This window comes from Chiloscyllium punctatum, chromosome 3 (assembly GCF_047496795.1).
Source record: "Chiloscyllium punctatum isolate Juve2018m chromosome 3, sChiPun1.3, whole genome shotgun sequence".
NCBI lineage: Eukaryota > Metazoa > Chordata > Chondrichthyes > Orectolobiformes > Hemiscylliidae > Chiloscyllium > Chiloscyllium punctatum.
This window is the reverse complement of record NC_092741.1, coordinates 146,967,552-146,988,799: the sequence shown is the minus strand read 5'-3', so window position 1 is coordinate 146,988,799 and position 21,248 is coordinate 146,967,552. Positions and strand designations below refer to the sequence as shown.

At 41.5% G+C, this 21,248-nt stretch overlaps 1 protein-coding gene across 9 annotated transcripts in view; it reads left to right on the top strand.

The window, feature by feature from the left end:
- The window catches only part of LOC140466330 (CYFIP-related Rac1 interactor A), a 214,683-nt gene that overhangs the window by 155,001 nt on the left and 38,434 nt on the right, over nucleotides 1-21,248 (top strand). The window contains exon 4 of one of the 9 annotated variants that reach the window (XM_072561972.1): nucleotides 2,111-2,239. The exons of the other annotated variants lie outside the window; for them this stretch is intronic. The gene's annotated coding sequence lies outside the window, so the exon portion shown is untranslated. The remainder of the gene's footprint in view (nucleotides 1-2,110; nucleotides 2,240-21,248) is intronic. 9 annotated transcript variants of the gene reach the window in all.

The following is a 21,248-nucleotide window of genomic DNA, read 5'->3' as shown; positions in this document are numbered from 1 at the left end:
TCACCACTTTCTGAGCAAGGTTTTCAGTGAATTCTTGGTCTTAGTTGGCATGATGTGTTTCATATTCACATCTTGTAATTTTGTTTGTTTTTAGAGTCAATGTATGCAAATATTTTCTAACTGCTGTGAAGGGGAACAGAATTGGTCAAAAAAAAGATACCAAAGGCAGTGTAATGAATTTGCTCTTCTCTCCAGTTTACCTGCATGGATCAGTGAAAAATGATTCTTCACCAGAAATTATAGAATCATAAAGCACAGAAGATAATTTACTGATCTTGCCTCTGCCAGATTTTATTCTGTTGAATTACCAATGAATCTCACTCACCTGCTCTTTCTTGCTAGACTTGCGACTAGCTGTAACTACTGTTGTCCAGCGTGAGTGAAATATTTACCTTAGTCACATCATGAAGTTCATAAAATCATATAGCGTACAAAGAAGCTATTTGGCCCACCGTGTCTCTGCTGACGTTTTGAAGAGTTACCTAAATGAGCCCCATTAATTGACTGGGGGACTATGGGGTTTGGAGATCAAGAGGGAAAGAAACCACCCTGTTCCTTCAGCCTATGGCATACATCCCACTCCATTTACAGGAAATTCAGTGGCAATACTTGGGCTGGACCTCTTGAGTACTATTGCAGAAGCCATCATACCTGATGGTTCTCCTACAGTGTAGAACTGCTGGCTTTGATTGGCTATCAGCTCTTTGCAACATTATTACCACCCTTATTTGCATAGAAAGCCTGATGTTGGCAAGTTACGTGTTTTCTCTCGTACTCGTGCACCATTTCTGTGATACAACTGGTTCTCCAACTGTTGTATGGGTCCACAGTCAATGGCACTGAATCTTGGCCTGCATGTCAGATCAGTGACCAGTCATCAGAATCTAGTTTTGCTAGATGAGCAAAACTCCCTCCCAACTAAATATTGGGAGGACCAAAACCATTTGGACCCTGATTCCTAGCTACTGAATCCATCTTTCTGCCGGGGAATGAACTGGGATTTAATCAGGCTGTTTATAGCCTCACTATCATTTGATCCCAAGGTAAGCTTCCGTTTACATATTAACTATCTCACTAAAACAACTGATTTCCACCTTTAACCTATCTAACTTCACCCTTGCCTAAGCTTGTCTGCTGTTAAAACCCTCTTCCATACTATTGTCACCTCTAAACTTGGCCAGAAAAATGTTGGAGTAGACAAGTCCCAAATTCCATCTTTGTAAACTCAAAGTCAATAAAAACTGTGCTGCCCATGTCCTAACTTGCACCTATTCATCTTTCACTACAGTGCTTATTGACTTAGGTTAGCTCCTGGTTAAACAATATTTTGATTTTAAAATTCTAGGTTTTCAAATCCCTTCATGGCCCCTCTCCCTATCTCTTTGTTCCAACAATTCAGTTTGGTTTATTCTCCTCTAATTCAAGCCTTCTGAACATTTGTAATTTTAATTGTTCCTGCATTGGTTACTGCAACAATAGCTGCCAAAGCTCTGAGCCCTCAAATTTCCGCACTCACCTCTCTGCTTTACTCCCTCATTCTACTACTTAAAGATGCATTTCTAAAATCTACCTTTTTGATCAATCTTTCAGTCATCTTTTCATATTTTGTAACATATTTTAGAATTGTCAAATTCTAGTTTAAAATGTTCCTGTGGAGAGCTTGGAACATTTAACTGTGTTCAAAGCTTTATGTATACAAGTACTTAGCAAAAATTATCATTTTCATTCTACTTGCTGTCCAAAAATTGAAGATACTAATGAGTATATCAGCACAAAACCAAAAAAAATGTTAAAGAAGAATGAAGACCAGTTTCATGATGAACAAAATATAGGCTTATCCTGCCAGGCAAGAATATCCTATCAATATTTAATCCCTCAATCAGCATCATAAAATGTTTTTAATCCATTGTCATTATATTGCTGTTGTTGAGGGTTTGCTGTGCATATTGACTGTGTCAATTCTTAATTTGGAATAATAACAATGCTTGACATTCTTCATTGTAAAGTGCTTTGACAAATCCTGTGATGGTGAATGGTGCTTTCTGAATGTAAATGTTTCTCCTTTTCTTTGAATTGTTAATATTTCAGAATAAAAATCTGTTCATTTCAGTCTGCTCTTATGGGAAAGAGAGGATTAAATATTCCCTGAAAGTAGCCTCTTCTTCAGGAGATCCGAAGAACTGCACCTTTGGCCTGACCCCACACATCTGCTCATCAAAGATTTTTCTGTTTTCAATAGGTCAGTTGTGGGGCTATTTGATGATTACCCTAGCATGTTCTGTTCCAACCAAAATAATATCATTAATGAACTAGCCTATTATCACCCAACAATAAGATCTAAACAGCAACAAGACTTTGAAGATGAACATGAGAAATAGTAACAGGAATAGAGAAGGTGGTAATGATAATGCAATGGTGAGAACTTCACCATACTCCTGATGTATACCTTCTAGACTGTGCGGAGGTTTTGAGGGTGTCAGAAAGTGAACAGTGCAGACTCAATGGGCAAAAGGGTCTCTTTCATGCCGAATGATCCTACAATTCATTTGTCAAAGTACATAATCTTAGTTCTCCTGTAACAATAAATGATAAAATGACTGCCCTAGTCTTTAGTGATTGTAATGAGGTCAGCCAGTTGGACCTCGTGGATCATGTGTTCTGATTGGTGCTGTTAATCTGGTCAAATCAGGAAGCCTTAGCTAATAGATATATATGGGAGTGTCAGAGGCTCTGTTCACTCTGAAAGCTGATTCTGAGGGAACTGGAGGACTATCATGTGTAAATAAAGGGCGACTTGGTGACAGGCTATCAGTCTCTGAGGAGTTATTCACAGTTAAACTCCCAACTTTTACAGACAACGCTATTTTCATCTAGCATTATCTTCCTGAGGATCATCAAAGATTAGGAGTTTAACTGTGAATAACTACTCTGAGGCTGGTATCCTGTCACCAAGTCGCCCTTTATTTACACATGGAAATTCTTGATAGTCCTCCGGTTCCCTCAGAATCAGCTTTCAGAGTGAACAGAGCCTCTGACACTCCCATATATATCTGTTAGCTAGGGCTCTCTGGTGCTGTTAATATGATCAAATCAGAGGACACATGTTCCATGAGGTCCACCTGGCTGACCTCATTACAATCACTAAAGACTGGGCCAGTCATTCTATCATTTACTGTTACAGGAGAACTAAGATTATGTACTTTGACAAATCAACCGTAGAATCATACAGCATGGAAGAGACCCTTTTGCCCATTGAGTCTGCACTGTTCACTTTCTGACACCCTCAAAACCTCTGCACCGCCTAGAAGGTATAAATCAGGAGTATGGTGGCGTTCTCACCATTGCATGGATGCTGGAGCATCAGTAATACTCAAGAAATTCAATGTCATTCAGAATACAGCAATATGCTTGATGAATGCACCACCGCCGTGGAATTTGATTTCCATCACCAGTGCTCAGGCAACATACCATCCATAGGCGAGATGACCACAACTCACCAAGATTCCTTTTGACAGCGCTCCCTGATCTATCATCTCTAATACTCAACAGGAAAATGTTTGGAACATAATCCCTTTCAAGTTCTCTGCAATGCCAGCCTGATTTGGACTAATATCAGCTTCATTATCTTCATTATCACTTTGACAAAAATTGGAACACTTTATACTTGAGAGAAATAGCTCACAAAAGAATTAATGATTCAAGAAGAAAGCCCTTTTTCGAATACCTGGAATAGATAATAGAAGCGGCTCACTGGTTTTGCCAACATCCCAGAGTATTTTTTTTACATTCTCCATGTGTTATTTTTGAATGCTATTATCTGGTATACTTTGTATCCCTTGGTTAGATTTCATGTAATTGCTGTTATTTTGTTGCTATTTTTTTCTTCTGATCTGTTATAATGACCTTAAAATCTTAGTAACAGGCAATATAATGTTCCATCTTTTATGGATGCAGCAGCTGATGTTTTCTTTAGTTCTGTAGTTTTGAATTTCTGTATCAGTTGTTTTTTTTTCAGTCTCTGTTGGTTTGTGTTATGGTTGAATTTGTGATGTCAGGTGTTCTTTCTTTAAAGCTCCATTATGTGGCATATCATATTTGTAAGCTGTTGTGTAGATCCTAACTCTATTTAATCTGTTTTATTTCTATGTTGTTGTTGGATCCTAATACCTTAAGTAAGTTTTTAATCAAGTTTTTTCTTATGAAGGTAGTCTCAGGCTAAGGTATAGTTTCACCAGTTCAGACGAGGTTAGAGCACATCATCTATGCAACCATACTAAAGTGCAAGCTTGGATAGTATCTCCAGATTGTTTAACTGTGGAACCATCACAAAAAGTACCTGAACACTTTCCACTATTTATCATTGGATTGTAAATAGAAACTATTACTTTGTTGATTTTTACTTGCATTTTGCTTGACACATGAAAATTAAGTCAGTCTCAGAATTCAGAATCAGAGAATTACCAGATTGTTTCGACGTAGGAGGTCATTTTGCCTACTATGTCTGTACTGGTTTCCAAAACATACTGTTGCACTTTTTTGAAAACTTGAGATGTCAGTTTGAAGATCATTGCAAATACCTGTTTTGACCTTTTGCACTCGGTGTTCGGTGCTACCATGGTCAACTATAGGAATGTTTTTGGAGCATTGGGGGGGGGTGGGGAGGCATCTTTTTGATCAATGGCGCTCAGTGCATAATGGAGGAATTGGACTTTGGAAAGCATTGGGACAGGTATCTGTTGAGAATCACCTTGCTGCAAATTACCCCTGCACTCCTTTCTCCCTTGATACCCCCTGCAAAACTCTCCTTCCAAAATTACTTAACTGTAGCCCAGGTCACTTAATAATCCTGGGACTCTGGTGTCTGTTCTCCTGATAGTTCCCACCACCTCCCTGGTGGTGCTGCTGAAAACAAGACCTGTGAATCGTTAATTGGCCAACAGCTGTCAGTAGGAGAGACTTCTGCCCTCAAGGAATTGATTTGATTCGATTCCAAGGGAGGGCCTGCAGGTGACCTCGTCACAGTCCGATTGGTTCATGGTTCAGCAGGCCTTCGTGTAAAGAGGGAATGTACATTCTGGCTGACTCACCAGACTCCTGATGCCTCAACAAGATTCTGGCCATTATTTTAAATCAGGATGGTGTGCAACTTGGAGGGGAACTTGCAGGTAGTGTTGATGTTCATGCTCTTTCTCGTTGGTTGGGATCATGGATTTGGAGAGTGTTGATGAATGAGTTAGAGCTCCTTGGATTAATTGCTTCAAGTGTCGAACAGTAATGAGGACTTTGCCAGACTAGGTAAGAATGACAAATTTTCCTTCTTGAAGATCATTGGTGACCAAGTAAGTTTTTCCAAGCTGGTTATTCAATGATCACTATTACTGACATTTTAAATTGCAGATTTATTTGATTTTAAACTCTCCAGATACAATGGTGGGATTCGAATGCATGTTTCAAGCATCATTAGTCCAGTGACTGAACTATTATGTTGTGCTGCTCTCATCCCAATGCGCCCAATGAAGCTACATGCATAGAAAAAACTGATTTATTTTCTCCTCATCAAAAATAATCCATTCTAGTAAACTGGCTGAAGCGTGCTTTTTTAAGATTGACTGACTGATCAAGAAGGGGAGGAGATGGCCTCATATCGCTACCTGTTAATCCAGAGATCCAGGCAATGTTCTGGAGACCCAGGTTCAAACCCTAACTTGGCAGATAGTGAAATTTTTTAAAATCTGGAATTAAGAATATAATGCTGACTGTGTGAATCCATTGTGGACTGTCGGAAAAACCCATCTGGTTCACTAATGACATTTAGGGAAGGAAACTGCTATCCTTACCTGGTCTGACCTGTATACGACTCCAAACCTACAGCCATGTGGTTGACTCTTAACTGGCCTCTGGGCAATTAGGAGTAGGCAGTAAGTGCAGGCCTTGTCAGTGACACCATCATCCTGTGAATGAATATAAAAAAAGGAATCACAAAAACATTTTAATAGGATTCACTCTCTAAGGTTGCCCTGTTTCCGTCTCGACTGCATTCTTGCTATATTCCTAATATACATGTGAAATATGTGCCAGGTCTTCTATTCCAATTGTTAGAAAGCTTTCTCGTAACATCTTGACTTTTTTTTTCCAACTTACTTTATTGAGTAGACTATGGGCTTTAATTTGCAAATAGAGTATTGGCATACAACCTTTATGCTTCGTGTAACTTTAGCAAAAAAAAGAAGTCCTGCCAGGCTTTGGCAAATCATGAAATTCAAGAGATGCATTCAGAGATGATCTATGACAGCTGGCAGACTCCACTTGGCTGTGCTCTGGGCATAACAGCAGCAGTGAAAGGCAACAGAATGACATCTTGTTGCCATGGGAAAACCTGTTACTTTGTTACCTGAATACCTATTTTCTTCCATTGTTACATTTTCTCTTTTCAAATAAACATAACTTGGTATCCTTGAGTTAAAATCCGTGCAAAAGAATTAGGAATTATAAACCCATAAACAATGGAAATCTTAATATTCTGAAATATTTCACTTTTTAAAAGAAAAGACACCAGTGAAGTTACCAAACAAAAACAGTAAAACAAATTCTTCCATCTGTTTCATCAATAATTACTTCATGACTGGTAGTCTTCCTCTCTCCTTTTGCCCTGCAAATTCATTCTGTGACCAAACTTTAATGGAGCTACATTATGACACACTTTTTCAGTTTTAGATTTCTGTCTTGATGCATACTTGAAGTTATTATGAAGGTTTTGTCTCTGAAGGTGAATTGTCATATTAGTTTCTCTCTCAAGTTATCATTATTATTACTATGGGAAAGCCAAACACCATGCAGCTGCAGAAACCAAACCAGTTTTGTTGGAGTTCCTGTACAGACAATTCCAAGTTACAAATAGGTTCCATTCTGGAGTCCATTTGCAATCTGATTGGTGTACAAGTTGGAACGCAATGTAGGACAGTGTAAAGCAGCTGTTTGTAAGTATGAGCATACTAAATCGGACAATTGTAAATCAGGGATCCGCTGTATTAATAAAAACAGAAATATGATAAACTCAAGAATACCAAATTTCAGTTGATCACAATTTACACTACAGCAGAGAAGGATTTGCATTGGGTGGCATTTCAATCCTGGCCCAGGCATTGCCTGGGAGAAACAATGAGAACATGGAAAAAACATTTGCAATATTTTATCTTCAGAGGCTTCTGGAAGTAACTGATATTTGGAGCTACAATACAAATTATAAGTCACATCACATCCCGCCTCAGGCGACTGACTGTGTGGAGTTTGCACGTTCTCCCCGTGTCTGCGTGGGTTTCCTCCGGGTGCTCCGGTTTCCTCCCACAGTCCAAAGATGTGCAGGCCAGGTGAATTGGCCATGCTAAATTGCCCATAGTGTTAGGTAAGGGGTAAATGTAGATGTAGGGGTATGGGTGGGTTACGCTTCGGCGGGGCGGTGTGGACTTGTTGGGCCGAAGGGCCTGTTTCCACACTGTAAGTAATCTTAAAAAAAAAAATACCATGATAATTCAAGGAGATGTAACAGGTTCTGTTAATCTCCAGGTTTATGTCTAGCTGCTTTACACTGTTTCAGGCAAAGTTATACAATATTTGCTTTGTGAGTAGTTATCTGTATCTGCTGACCTACACTATGTAGCTGTTAGTGTGTTGTAAGTTAATGGTACCTAAGTTGTGGTCAGTACATTCTACTAAAGCATTTCTGACCATAAGATGGAGGCACATAATGAGGCCATTCCGCCCATCATTCAGTCATGGCTGATATGGTTCTCAATCAAAAAATGTGGCGCTGGAAAAGTACAGCAGGTCAGGCAGCATCAGAGGAGCAGGTGAATCGATGTTTTGGGCATAAGCCCTTCATGAGGAATGTGGGTTTGGCGGGTGGGGCGCGTGGAATATAGACATAAACCTGCAGATTAACAGAACCTGCTTCACGCCCTTGATTTATCATGATATGTGATTTGATTTATTTGCAGCTACAATACAAATTACATCAGTTACTTCAGAAGCCTGTGAAGATAAAATACTGCAAATGTTTTTTTCCAAGTCTTCGTTGTTTTCCAACCCCCACCCCGCATTCCTGATGAAGGGCTTATGTCCAAAACATCAATTCTCCTGCTCCTCGGATGCTGCCTGACCTGCTGTACTTTTCCAGTGCCACACTTTTCAACTCTGATCTTCAGCATCTGCAGTCCTGACTTTCTCCTGATATGGTTCTCAACCTTATTCTCATGCCCCTCCCCATAACCTTTGACCTCTTACTAATCAAGAAGCTGTCTATCTCTATTTTACATGCACTCAATGACTTGCCTCCATATCCTTCTGTGACAATGATTCCACAGATTCTTCTATCATGGGAGTAGAGTGGGCAAAGTGGCAGATGGAACACAATATGGAGAAAATGTGAGGCTATTTTAGTAGAAAGAACTCAGGTGTAGGTTATTTTCAAAATGGGGAAAGACTTTGGAAATCTCAAATATAAGGAGACTTCGGAGTCCTACCTCAGGATTCTCTTGAGGTTAACATGCAGGTTCAGTTAGCAGTTAGGAAGACAAAATGTTAGCATTCATTTTGAAAGGGCTAGAATATGTCACAAAGCTAGCCCTTTTTCTCAGACGTAGTGTCCTTGATTTCTTTCGGAACCTACTCTAAGTCCTTCTGCAGACTCCCCACCACCTCAACACTACCTGTCCCTGTTTGTCATTTTACAACTTGGCAGCAATGTCCTCCATTCCTTTGCCCTGATTGTTAATGTAAAATGTCAACAGTTGTGGCCCCAACACTGATCCTTGTGGAATTCCACTCATCACAAACTGCCATCCTAAAAAGACCCCTTTAATTCTGCCAGTTAGCCAATACTCTATGCCAGTGCATGAGGTCTTCCATTTCCCAACATTGAGATCCCTGACTGACTTTGCCCGCCCAGTGTATTTTCATCCCAAAAAGTTGGGGATAGAGTCAGAGCTGCCATTCCTCAAGCACCTTGGAACCACAAGCGGCAGTGACGACCCAGCTTGGAAGATTCTGCTAGACCTGCTCCCTCTGCAGGTCGCTGCTCTCTACCAAATCAACTTACAGCAGGTCACACAGCTCAACAAGCGTGCACAAACAGTCCAATTTGATATTATAGTCTACATGCAGATTTCAACTCTATCTCTCCTCAGCACTCTACCCAGCCTGCAATCACAAAAAAGGAGGCTAGACACTGGAGAAATTGGGAGCAGGTGGGATTTTTCAAAGAAATCTAATAATATGTTAAAAATAAATAATAGTTTAAATTGATCACCCTTAAAAACTAATTAACATCTAATTAGCTTCTGCATTTGTATGAAATTTTCCCAAGTATAATGTGATCTGGGTGTTCTTGTACACCAGTCAATGAAGGCAAGCATGCAGGTACAGCAGGTAGTGAAGAAAGCTAATAGCATGCTGACCTTCATAACAAGAGGGATTGAGTATAGAAGCAAAGCGGTTCTTCTGCAGCTATACAGGGCCCTGGTGAGACCGCATCTGGAATATTGTGTGCAGTTCTGGTCTCCAATTTGAGGAAAGACATTCTGGCTATTGAGGGAGTGCAGCGTAGGTTCATGAGGTCACTTCCTGGAATGGCGGGACTATCTTATGTTGAAAGATTGGAGCGACTGGGCTTGTATACCCTTGAGTTTAGAAGACTGAGAGGGGATCTGATTGAGACATATAAGATTATTAAAGGATTGGACACTCTGGAGGCAGGAAACATGTTTCCACTGATAGGTGAGTGCCGAACCAGAGGACACAGCTTAAAAATATGGGGTAGGCCATTTAGGACAGAGATGAGGAGAAACTTCTTCACCCAGAGAGTTGCAGTTGTGTGGAATGCTCTGCCCCAGAACGCAGTGGAGGCCCAGTCTCTGGATTCGTTTAAGAAAGAGTTGGATAGAGCTCTCCAGGATAGTGGAATCAAGGTTTATGGAGATAAGGCAGGAACAGGATACTGATTAAGGATGATCAGCCATGATCATAATGAATGGTGGTGCAGGCTCGAAGGGCAGAGTGGCCTACGCCTGCATCTATTGTCTATATTGTTGTAACTCATGTAAGGTTGTGCTTTGGTCTATGTATCCAGTCAATGCAAAATGGTCAGGCAACCCTGGCATAAATCATTAATGAAAATATTCTGCAGAAAAATAGATCCCAATATAAAAATTCCAATTACCTTATTTTATGGTTAAAGAACCTGTATTTACTAATACATGAAAACAAGAATTGGGTTTTAACTGTTTCAGCTTATTTATTTTACATTGACTTCTTCAAGCAGGCAACATCAAGGTGAAATGTTGGGAAAATTTCATTCCATTTGTATATATATAATACCTCAGCTCTGTATCAGTGACAATACTTTTGTCTCTGAATTAGAAAATTGTGGGTTTATACCCTATTCCAGAGACATTCATGCATATGTAGTTATGATGAGATCTTCAACACAGGTTTTGTCTGCCCTCAAGTTAGTTGTTAACAATCTCATGAGATAATTCAAAGAGAGGAGAACTTTCCATGGTGCTGTGGCCAATACTAATCCCTCTACCAGCACTACATCTGATCATTGTGGGATCTTGCTCTGCACAAATTGGCAGGTGTATATCCTAAAACAGTGACTATACTTGAAAAGTACAGTCATTCCCCCATATCCACAAAGGGACTGTTCCTGAGGACTCCCGTGAATGATGGAATTTCAGAGTGCTGAGCTCAATATTAAAAAAGGTTAAAAATTGTGGATATGCAAGTTTTGCCCACGAATTACTAATTTTTGGTGTTACTTTTTTTTTTGGTGCAGACAGGCAAATTTGCAGTTTGTGGTTAGAGGATTTACTGCATAAGGAGTGTTCTTAAGTTTTGAAGTTGTGAAAAATGCTGTAAAGCTGTAAGTTTTTCTATCTGTACTGACTGAAATTTGCAGTAGTAATCCACATGATAAGGTTAAAACTTCCAGCATTGTTCTGGTAAGTACAGCATGGAATCACAAAGTCTCAGTTAACAATATAGGGAAATGTTCATAGTAAGATTCACTGTTAGTTTGAGTGCTGCAGGGTGCACAGCTATCTTCAACCCAGCTTAATCTAATTTTCTTTAGTTATTTTAAATTCTTGAAAAAGCCAGCGAATTAATATTTTGATGATTGAAGCACACAGGATTTATGCTTAAATTTATAACATTTCTTGTCATGTCCATTTACATTGTATTCTAGACATCTTGATTTATTTTTGGTTGGAATAAATCAATTTTATTTTACAATTTTGAGCTTATTTAGTTTGGCCCAAACTCTGGACAATAGTAAACACTTGTGAATTGTAATACTTTAATTGCTTGCCATATTTATGTTTTGGAGCATTTACATCATCCTTATCTCCAAAGTAAATCCAATCCAAAGCTAATAGATTTATACACACACAACGGGGCAGGGCTTTTGCAAACTTTTCCTGCAGTTTGGGAGGAGACAGATATTTAATTAGTATCCGGACATTTTATCATGAAAACTCGTACATGACCAAACACCTGTAAAACCATGTTGCATCTTCCTCTGTTGCTTGGGTGAATTAATGTTTTTGAAAATTTATTCGAATTTTGTTATCTACGTAGTGTCAAAATTAAGTTATTAGTAAATATTAAACCTTATTTTGTCCACCTCCCTTTGCTCACAAAGTCATGTACACAAGCATATTATTCATGTACTATTGGCTTTGCACAACATCCTGCTGGAGAGAAATTTGGGAGATAGAAAACTTGCATCTAGCAATCTGATAGCTAGACTCTGTTTAAATACTTGTTATGTCTTATTTTTAGCAAGGGTAATTTAGTAAAGTTACCCTATCATGACAGCTGCTGTATCAATATAATGGTCAAGTAGCTATTGTGTTGATTGCATTCAACGGGCCATTGTTGCTTCTGAGAGTTTTTGGAGCTTGTCCAGTTTCTGGAGCAACCTGTTCTTGAAAAATGTTTTGAACTTCAATAACAGGTGGTGGAAAAAGTTTGTGGTGCAAGAGATGCTGTGTTCACTATAAAACAAGCCTCTAAAATGAGGAACTTCTTACTAACCTTCTTGATATGCCACATCTACTTGAATATATGATTCATGTTTTAGTTGCAAAAGTCAAAGTCCAAGCCTTAGCATGTCTGCAAAACATATGGAGCTTTAAGTTTAATATGCATTGTAACTTGAAGCTAAATTTTTAGATATTTTCAATCACCTTGTTCAAAGATGTTAATATGCAACTCTGAGGCAGATGGGACTTTAACCCAGGCCTCGTGGCTCAGAGTTAGGGATATTGCTACTGTACCACCAGACTCTGTGTGCAATGTGTAATGTACGTAATGAAGATTTGTGCAACAGTGGAGTTCTGTTTTGGCAAATTGCAAATGTGATTTGCGGTCAGATATATCTGCCTGATTTATCACTTGTTGTTTTATGAAGTTCAAGTGTTATAGGCTGATCCCAGTTACCTAAGCATGAGAACAGGAGTGAGCCATTCAAACTGTCAATAAACGTGTTATGTCATTCAGTTAGTTCATATTTGATCATCTACCTCAATGCTACTTTCTTGCAATCTATCTCTATAGCCTTTGTCAACAGAGCTCAATCAATTTCTGTCTTGACTGTACGCAATGACTCAAGCTTCGAAAGCCCTCTAAGGTAGAAAATTAGGGCATAGGGTGATTCTCTCTAGTTGAAAGTGAGGACTGCAGATGCTGGAGATTAGAGTCGGGAGCATGGTGCTGGAAAAACAGGTCATGCAGCATACGAGGAGCAGGAGAATTGATGTTTCGGGGAAAAGCCTAACTCCTGACGAGGGGCTTTTGCCCGAATCGTCGATTCTCCTGCTCCTCGGATGCTGCCTGACCAGCTCTGCTTTTCCTGCAATACACTCGACTCCAATTCCCTCTAGTGTTTGTTCTTTTTCCAGTTTAGTTTTTGGCAATGATAATCCCCAGGATGTTGATAATGGGGGATTCAGCAATAATAATGACATTGAACATCAGGTATTGATGGTTAGATTCACACTTGTTGTGGATCTTCATTATCTGGTGTATATAAGAGTCAGAGATGTACAGCATGGAAACAGACCCATCGGTCCAACCCATCCATGACGACCACCTATCCCAACCCAATCTAGTCCCACCTGCCAGCACCTGCCCCATATCCCTCCAAACCCTTCCTATTCATAATACCCATCCAAATGCCTCTTAAATGTTGCAATTGTACCAGTCTCCTCCACATCCTCTGGCAGCTCATTCCATACACATACCACCCTCTGCGTGAAAAAGTTGCCTCTTAGGTCTCTTTTATATCTTTTTCCTCTCACCCTAAACCTGTGCCCTCTAGTTCTGGACTCCCTGACCCCAGGGAAAAGACTTTGCCTATTTATCCTATTCATGCCCCTCATAATTTTGTAAACCTCTATAAGGTCACCCCTCAGCCTCCGACACTCCAGGGAAAACAGCCCCGGCCTGTTCAGCCTCTCCCTGTAGCTCAGATCCTCCAGCCCTGGCAACATCCTTGTAAATCTTTTCTGAACCCTTTCAAGTTTCACAACATCTTTTCAATAGGAAGGAGACCAGAATTGCACGTAATATTCCAACAGTGGCCTAACCAATGTCCTGTACAGCCGCAACATGACCTCCCAACTCCTGTACTCAATACTTTGACCAATAAAGGAAAGCATACCAAACGCCGCCTTCACTATCCTATCTACCTGTGACTCCACTCTCAAGGAGCTATGAACCTGCACTCCAAGGTCTCTTTGTTCAGCAACACTATCTAGGACCTTATCAGTAAGTGTGTAAGTCCTGCTAAGATTTGCTTTCCCAAAATGCAGCACCTCGCATATATCTGAATTAAACTCCATCTGCCACTTCTCATCCCATTGGCCCATCTGGTCCAGATCCTGTTGTAATCTGAGGTAACCCTCTTCGTTGTCCACTACACCTCCAATTTTGGTGTCATCTGCAAACTTACTAACTGTACCTCTTATGCTCGCGTCCATATCATTTATGTAAATGACAAAATGTAGAGGGCCCAGCACCGAACCTTGTGCCACTCCACTGGTCACAGGCCTCCAGTCTGAAAAACAACCCTCCACCACCCTCTATCTTCTACCTTTTGAGCCAGTTCTGTATCCAGATGGCTAGTTCTCCCTGTATTCCATGAGATCTAACCTTGCTAATCAGTCTCCCATGGGGGACCTTGACGAATGCCTTACTAAAGTTCATATAGATCACATCTACTGCTCTGCCCTCATCAATCTTCTTTGTTACTTCATCAAAAAACTCAATCAAGTTTGTGAGACATGATTTCCCATGCACAAAGCCATGTTGACTATCACGAATCAGTCCTTGCCTTTCCAAATACATGTCCCTCAGGATTCCCTCCAACATCTTGCCCACCACTGAGGTCAGGCTCACTGGTCTATAGTTCGCTGGCTTGTCCTTACCATCCTTCTTAAACAGTGGCACCACATTTGCCAACCTCCAGTCTTCTGGCACCTCACCTGTGACTATCGATGATACAAATATCTCAGCAAGAGGCCCAGCAATCACTTCTCTAGCTTCCCACAGAGTTGTCATAAATCAGGTCCTGGGGATTTATCCACCTTTTAACCGTTTCAAGACATCCAGCACTTCCTCCTCTGTAATCTGGACATTTGCAATATGTCACCATCTATTTCCCTACAATCTATATCTTCCATATCCTTTTCCACAGTAAATACTGATGCAAAATATTCATTTAGTATCTCCCCCATTTTCTGTGGCTCCACACAAAGGCCGCCTTGCTGATCTTTGAGGGGCCCTATTCTCTCCCTAGTTACCCTTCTGTCCTTAATATATTTGTAAAACCCCTTTGGATTCTCTTTAATTCTATTTGCCAAAGCTATCTTATGTCCCCGTTTTGCTCTCCTGATTTCCCTCTTAAGTATACTCCTACTTCCTTTATACTCTTCTAAGGATTCACTCGATCTATCCTGTCTGTACCTGACATATGCTTCCTTCTTTTTCTTAACCAAACCCTCAATTTCTTTAGTCATCCAGCATTCCCTATAGCTACCAGCCTTCACTTTCACCCTGACAGGAATATACTTTCTCTGGATTCTTGTTATCTCATTTCTGAAGGCTTCCCATTTTCCAGCCATTCCTTTACCTGCGCACATCTGCCTCCAATCAGCATTTGAAAGTTCTTGCCTAATACCGTCAAAATTAGCCTTTCTCTAATTTAGAATTTCAACTTTTAGATCTGGTGTATCCTTTTCCATCACAATTTTAAAATGAATAGAATTATGGTCGCTGGGCCCAAAGTGCTCCCCCCCCCCCCAACACCTCAGTCACCTGCCCTGCCTTACTTCCCAAGAGTAGGTCACGTTTTGCACCTTTTCCTGATGAAGGGCTTTTGCCCGAAACGTTGATTTCGCTGCTCGTTGGATGCTGCCTGAACTGCTGTGCTCTTCCAGCACCACTAATCCAGTATTTGGTTTTCAGCATCTGCAGTCATTATTCTTACCACGTTTTGCACCTTCTCTAGTAGGTACATCCACATACTGAATCAGAAAATTGTCCTGTACACACTTAAGAAATTCCTCTCCAGCTAAACCTTTAACACTATGGCAGTCCCAGTCGGTGTTTGGAAAGTTAAAATCCCCTACCATAACCACCTCATTATTCTTACAGGTAACTGAGATCTCCTTACAAATTTGTTTCTCAATTTCCCTCTGACTATTGGGGGGTCTATAATATAATCCCAATAAGGTGATCATCCCTTTCTTATTTCTCAGTTCCACCCAAATAACTTCCCTGGATGTATTTCAGGAAATATCCTCCCTAAGTACAGCTGTAATGCTATCCCTTATCAAAAACGCCACTCCCCCTCCTCTCTTGCCTCCCTTTCTATCCTTCCTGTAGCATTTGTATCCTGGAACATTAAGCTGCCAGTCCTGCCCATCCCTGAGCCATGTTTTGCTAATTGCTATGATATCCCAGTCCCATGTTCCTAACCATGCCCTGAGTTTATCTGCCTTCCCTGTTAGGCCCCTTGCATTGAAATAAATGCAGTTTAATGTATTAGTCCTACCTTGTCCCTGCCTGCCCTGACTGTTTGACTCACTTCTGTTCTCGGCTGTACCCGTCTCAGATCAATCTCTTTTCTCTATCTCCCTGGGTCCCACCCCCCACCTTACTAGTTTAAATCCTCCTGAGCAGTTCTAGCAAATTTCCCTGCCAGTATATTAGTCCCCTTCCAATTTAGATGCAATCCGTCCTTCTTGAACAGGTCACTTCTACCCCAAAAGAGATTCCAATGATCCAAAAATGTAAATCCTTCTTCCATATACCAGCTCCTCAGCCATGCATTCATCTGCTATATCCTCCTATTCCTGCCCTCACTAGCTCATAGCACTGGCACAAGTAATGCTACATGTCAGCGCAAGCTAGATATTCACCAGGTTTAATCCACATGGGCACAAACTGCTTCGGTGTCTAACGAGTCGTGACTGGTGCTGAACATTGTACAATCATTAGTGAAGATTCCCACTTCTGTGGAACGTCATTGCTGTGACAGCTTTGGCCGAGGGTACTAATCTGAGGAACTCTTGCAGCAATGTCCTGGGGCTGAAATTATTAGCTTCTGACAACCATAGTCCTCTTCCATTGTGCTAGGTATGACTCCAGCCAGAGAGAGCTTTCTTCCTGATGCTGATTGACTCCTGTTTTGCTCGGGCTTGAAATTGCTGCCTTGTTATCAAGGGCAGTCTCTATCAGCTCATTTCCAGAGTTCAACTCTTTTGTCCAGTTTTGGAACAAAGCTACAATGAGGTGAGGTGCCAAGTAACCCTTGTGGAACCCAAGCTGAACATCAATGAGCAGATTATACCTTTGCACATAACAATTGTCAACACTGTCAATGACCTCTCCATTTTGTTGATCAAGAATAGACTAGGGTATGCTGGAATGTTGTCAGCCCCCTTCGCCTTTGCATTATCCAGTGTCCTTAGTTGTTCCTTGGTATTAGATAGAATTAATTAATTTGATTAAAGATTGACCTGTGTGATGCTGGGGACCTTAGGAGGAGGCCATGCTGGGTCAACCATTTGGCATTTCTGACTGAAGGTCTGCAAATTCTTAAAAATATGGACAAGGGGAACCCTCTTCTAAGAAAGAGGGAAAGAGATGAGGTGTATGAAAATGGCAATGTATTAGCAATGTTAATATGGAACATAGCATTGTCAAAATACGGAGACAAAGAAATGCTAAGAATGGAATTGAGCCTCTCCAAAATGAGGAATGTGAGCAATTGTAGTAAAGGTAAGTAGCGATATGAGTACTTATGTTATCTACTGATGTGCACTAAAACTCTACCTCCAGAAATGGAGGCAGAGAAGTCTGGGAAGGGAAGACTCAGATAGACCAGTTGAGGGCAGAATGAAAATTAGTAACTGATTTTTTTTTCAGTTCTTGGCAATAGCAGAAGGTGGCAAAGATATAGTCATCATTTACCAGAAAAAAAGATGAATGGTACCTGAGTGAAATGAAATAATGAATGTTCCATATATCCCACAGAGAGGCAGGCATAACTGGAACCCATGTAGGTGACATCAGCAGCATCTGACATTTGGAGGGAGTGGGTAGAGTCAAATGAGAAGTTATTCAGACTGAGAACAAACCCTGCCTGACGGAGGACTGTGGCATTGGACGGGGACTTGTTGGACCTCCATTTGAGGAAGAAGCAGAAAGTTCTGAGTACGTCCTGCTGGGGGTCAGAGACATAAAGGGATTGGACTTCCCTTATGACGAAGATGTGGTTGAGACAGGACACTGGAAACTGTTGAAGTAACAGAGGGTATCAAAATTATCTTGAATGTATACAGAAAAAACTGTACAAGGGGAGAATTAAATTAAATCAAGATAGGATGATATAAGTTCTATGGGACAGGAATAGACTGAACTCATGGTCTGAATGTTGCTTGCCCCTGCTGCGCGGGAGGGGTTCACCTTGTAAACTAGGGCTGTTGCCCAGCCTAATACCTTCCCAATCACTCCTAATCTTACCAATAAAACAGGCACTGAACTAACAGCTATCCAATATCTGCAGATCAATAATCAAAGGTCAATCGAATTCTTTCAAAACCAATGTAAATATTGATGATCTAAATTTCTCAGATCCTCTCACTCAGAACCTACTACACTCTATTGTCTTTAGTCCAACCACAGCATAACTATCAAACCCACTGTCAGGGTTGGCACTGCTGTTGTGTGTTGTACTAACATCTACATGGAAGAGGCTTAAAGCCAGCTCTCATTTGTTTCTACCTTTCCTGGGTCACAACCCTGATACCAAACCTCAAGCCATTTCGTCCAGGACCACCACCAGCTGCATATCTTCTGGAGATCTTCCATTTGCTGCATCCAACTGAATAGCCTGTTTTTACCTCTTCCCCAGAATCCACTAAGTCGGCTGTCATGGTTAATCCATTGGCCTTCCTCTTGCAGGTACTACTGTTTATGGCAGGGACATTGTCACATTGAGGTCAATTGATCTTTAAAGAGCAGCAGATTCAACATTTTGGGCACAAGCCCTTCATCAGGCTTATGCCCGAAACATTGATTTCCCTGCAGCTTGGATGCTGCCTGACCTGCTGTGCTTTTCCAGCACCACACTCAACTATAATCTCCAGTATCTGCAGTCCTCACTTCCTCCTAGTTGACCTGATATCTTAAAAATCAAAAGAGAGAAAATAGAGAGCAAAGTTGAAAAGCTAGAAAGGTCAAGTGGAAGTTCCAGCTGAATGAAGAGCATAAGTACTTCAAGGTAGGTATTCCTGGAAAAGACATGGCAGTTAATTAAACACAAATACAAAAAGTAAATGCTGCAGGTGGTGGAAATTGGAAATAAAATTAAAGGAAAGGCTAGGATAACCCAGCCTGCCTCTGATTTAGAAGATCCAGGAAGTTATAGATCGGAGCTATAGGGAAGTAGTAACTCCAAAGATGGCAGATAGATGGGTGACAGTGAGGGGGACAGGGAGGAAGCAGCCAGTGCAGGGACCCCCTGTGGTCGTTCCCCTCAAGAACAAGTATACCATTTTGGATACTTGTGGGGGGGACGACTTACCAGGGGTAAGTAACGGGGCTCAGGCCTCTGGCACGGAGCCTGTCCCCGCTACTCAGAAGGGAAGGGTGGAGAAGAGCAGAGCAATAATAATTGGGGACTCGATAGTTCGGGGCACAGATAGGTGGTTTTGTGGGAACGAGAGAGACTCACGTTTGGTATGTTGCCTCCCAGGTGCAAGGGTACTTGATGTCTCTGATCGTGTTTTCCGGGTCCTTAAGAGGGAGGGGGAGCAGCCTGAAGTCGTGGTCCATATTGGCACCAATGACATAGGTAGGAGGAGTGCTGAGGATGTTAGACAGGCTTTTAGGGAGCTAGGTTGGAAGCTCAGAGTTAGAACGAACAGAGTTGTTGTCTCTGGTTTGTTACCCGTGCCACGTGATAGAGAGTCGAGGAATAGGGAGAGAGAAGAGTTAAATGCGTGGCTACAGGGATGGTGCAGGAGGGAGGGATTTCGGTACTTGGATAACTGGGGTTCTTTCTGGGGAAGGTGGGACCTCTATAGACAGGATGGTCTGCACCTGAACCTGAGGGGCACCAGTATCCTTGGGGGGAGGTTTGCTAGTGCTCTTGGGGGGGGGTTTAAACTAACTCTGCAGGGGCATGGGAACCCAGACTGTAGCTTTAGGGTGCAGGACCTGGAGTGTAGGGAGGTTAGGAATATGGCATCAATCTTAAAGGATGGTGCCTGTAAACAGAAGAGTGGCTTGAAGTGTGTATACTTTAATGCCAGAAGTATACGAAATAAGGTAGGTGAACTCGCAGCGTGGGTTGGTACCTGGGACTTCGATGTTGTGGCTATTACGGAGACATGGCTAGATCAGGGACAGGATTGGCTGTTGCAGGTTCCAGGGTTTAAATGTTTTAGTAGGGTCAGAGGTGGGGGTAAAAGAGGGGGGGGGTGTGGCTTTGCTTGTCAAAGATAGTATTACAGCGGTGGAAAGGAAGATGGATGAAGATTTGCCATCTGAGGTAGTTTGGGTTGAGTTGAGGAATAGGAGAGGTGAGGTCACCCTGTTAGGAGTCTTTTACAGGCCTCCTAATAGTCCTAGAATCGTTGAAGAAAGGATTGCGAAGATGATTCAGGAGAAGAGTGACAGTAATAGGGTGGTTGTTATGGGAGACTTTAACTTTCCTGATATTGATTGGGAAAGCTATAGCTCAAGTTCGTTAGATGGGTCAGTGTTTGTGCAATGTGTGCAGGAGAGTTTCCTGACACAATATGTAGATAAGCCAATAAGAGGTGAGGCCATACTGGATTTGGTTCTGGGTAACGAACCAGGCCAGGTATTAGAACTAGAGGTAGGTGAGCACTTTGGGGACAGTGACCACAATTCGGTGATTTTTAGTTTAGTGATGGAGAGGGATAAGTGTGTACTACAGGGCAAGAGTTATAGCTGGGGGCAGGGAAATTATGATGCGTTGAGGCATGACTTAGGATGTGTGGATTGGAAAAGTAGATTCCAAGGCAAGAGCGTAATTGATATGTGGAACTTGTTCAAGGAGCAACTATTGAGTGTCCTTGATAAGTACGTACCTATCAGACAGGGAGGAAAGGGTCGTGTGAGGGAGCCATGGTTTAATAAGGAGTTGGAATCCCTTGTTAAATGGAAGAGGGCGGCCTTTGTAAAGATGAGGCGTGAAGGTTCAATAGGGGCGATTGAGAGTTATAAGGTAGCCCGGAAGGACCTGAAGAGAGAGCTAAGAGCAGCAAGGAGGGGACATGAAAGGTCCTTAGTTGGTAGGATTAGGGAAAACCCTAAGGCTTTCTATAGGTATGTTAGGAATAAAAGAATGACTAGGGAAGGAATAGGTCCAATCAAGGATAGTAATGGGAAGTTGCGTGTGGAGGCTGAAGAGATTGGGGAGGCGCTGAATGAATACTTTTCGTCAGTATTCACTCAGGAACAGGACATTGTTGTCGATATGAATACTGAGGCACGAATAAGTAGAATGGATGGCTTTGAGATATGTAGAGAAGAGGTGTTGGAAATTCTGGCAAGGGTGAAAATAGATAAGTCCCCTGGGCCTGATGGCATTTATCCTAGGATTCTCTGGGAAGCAAGGGAGGAGATTGCAGAGCCATTGGCCTTGATTTTTG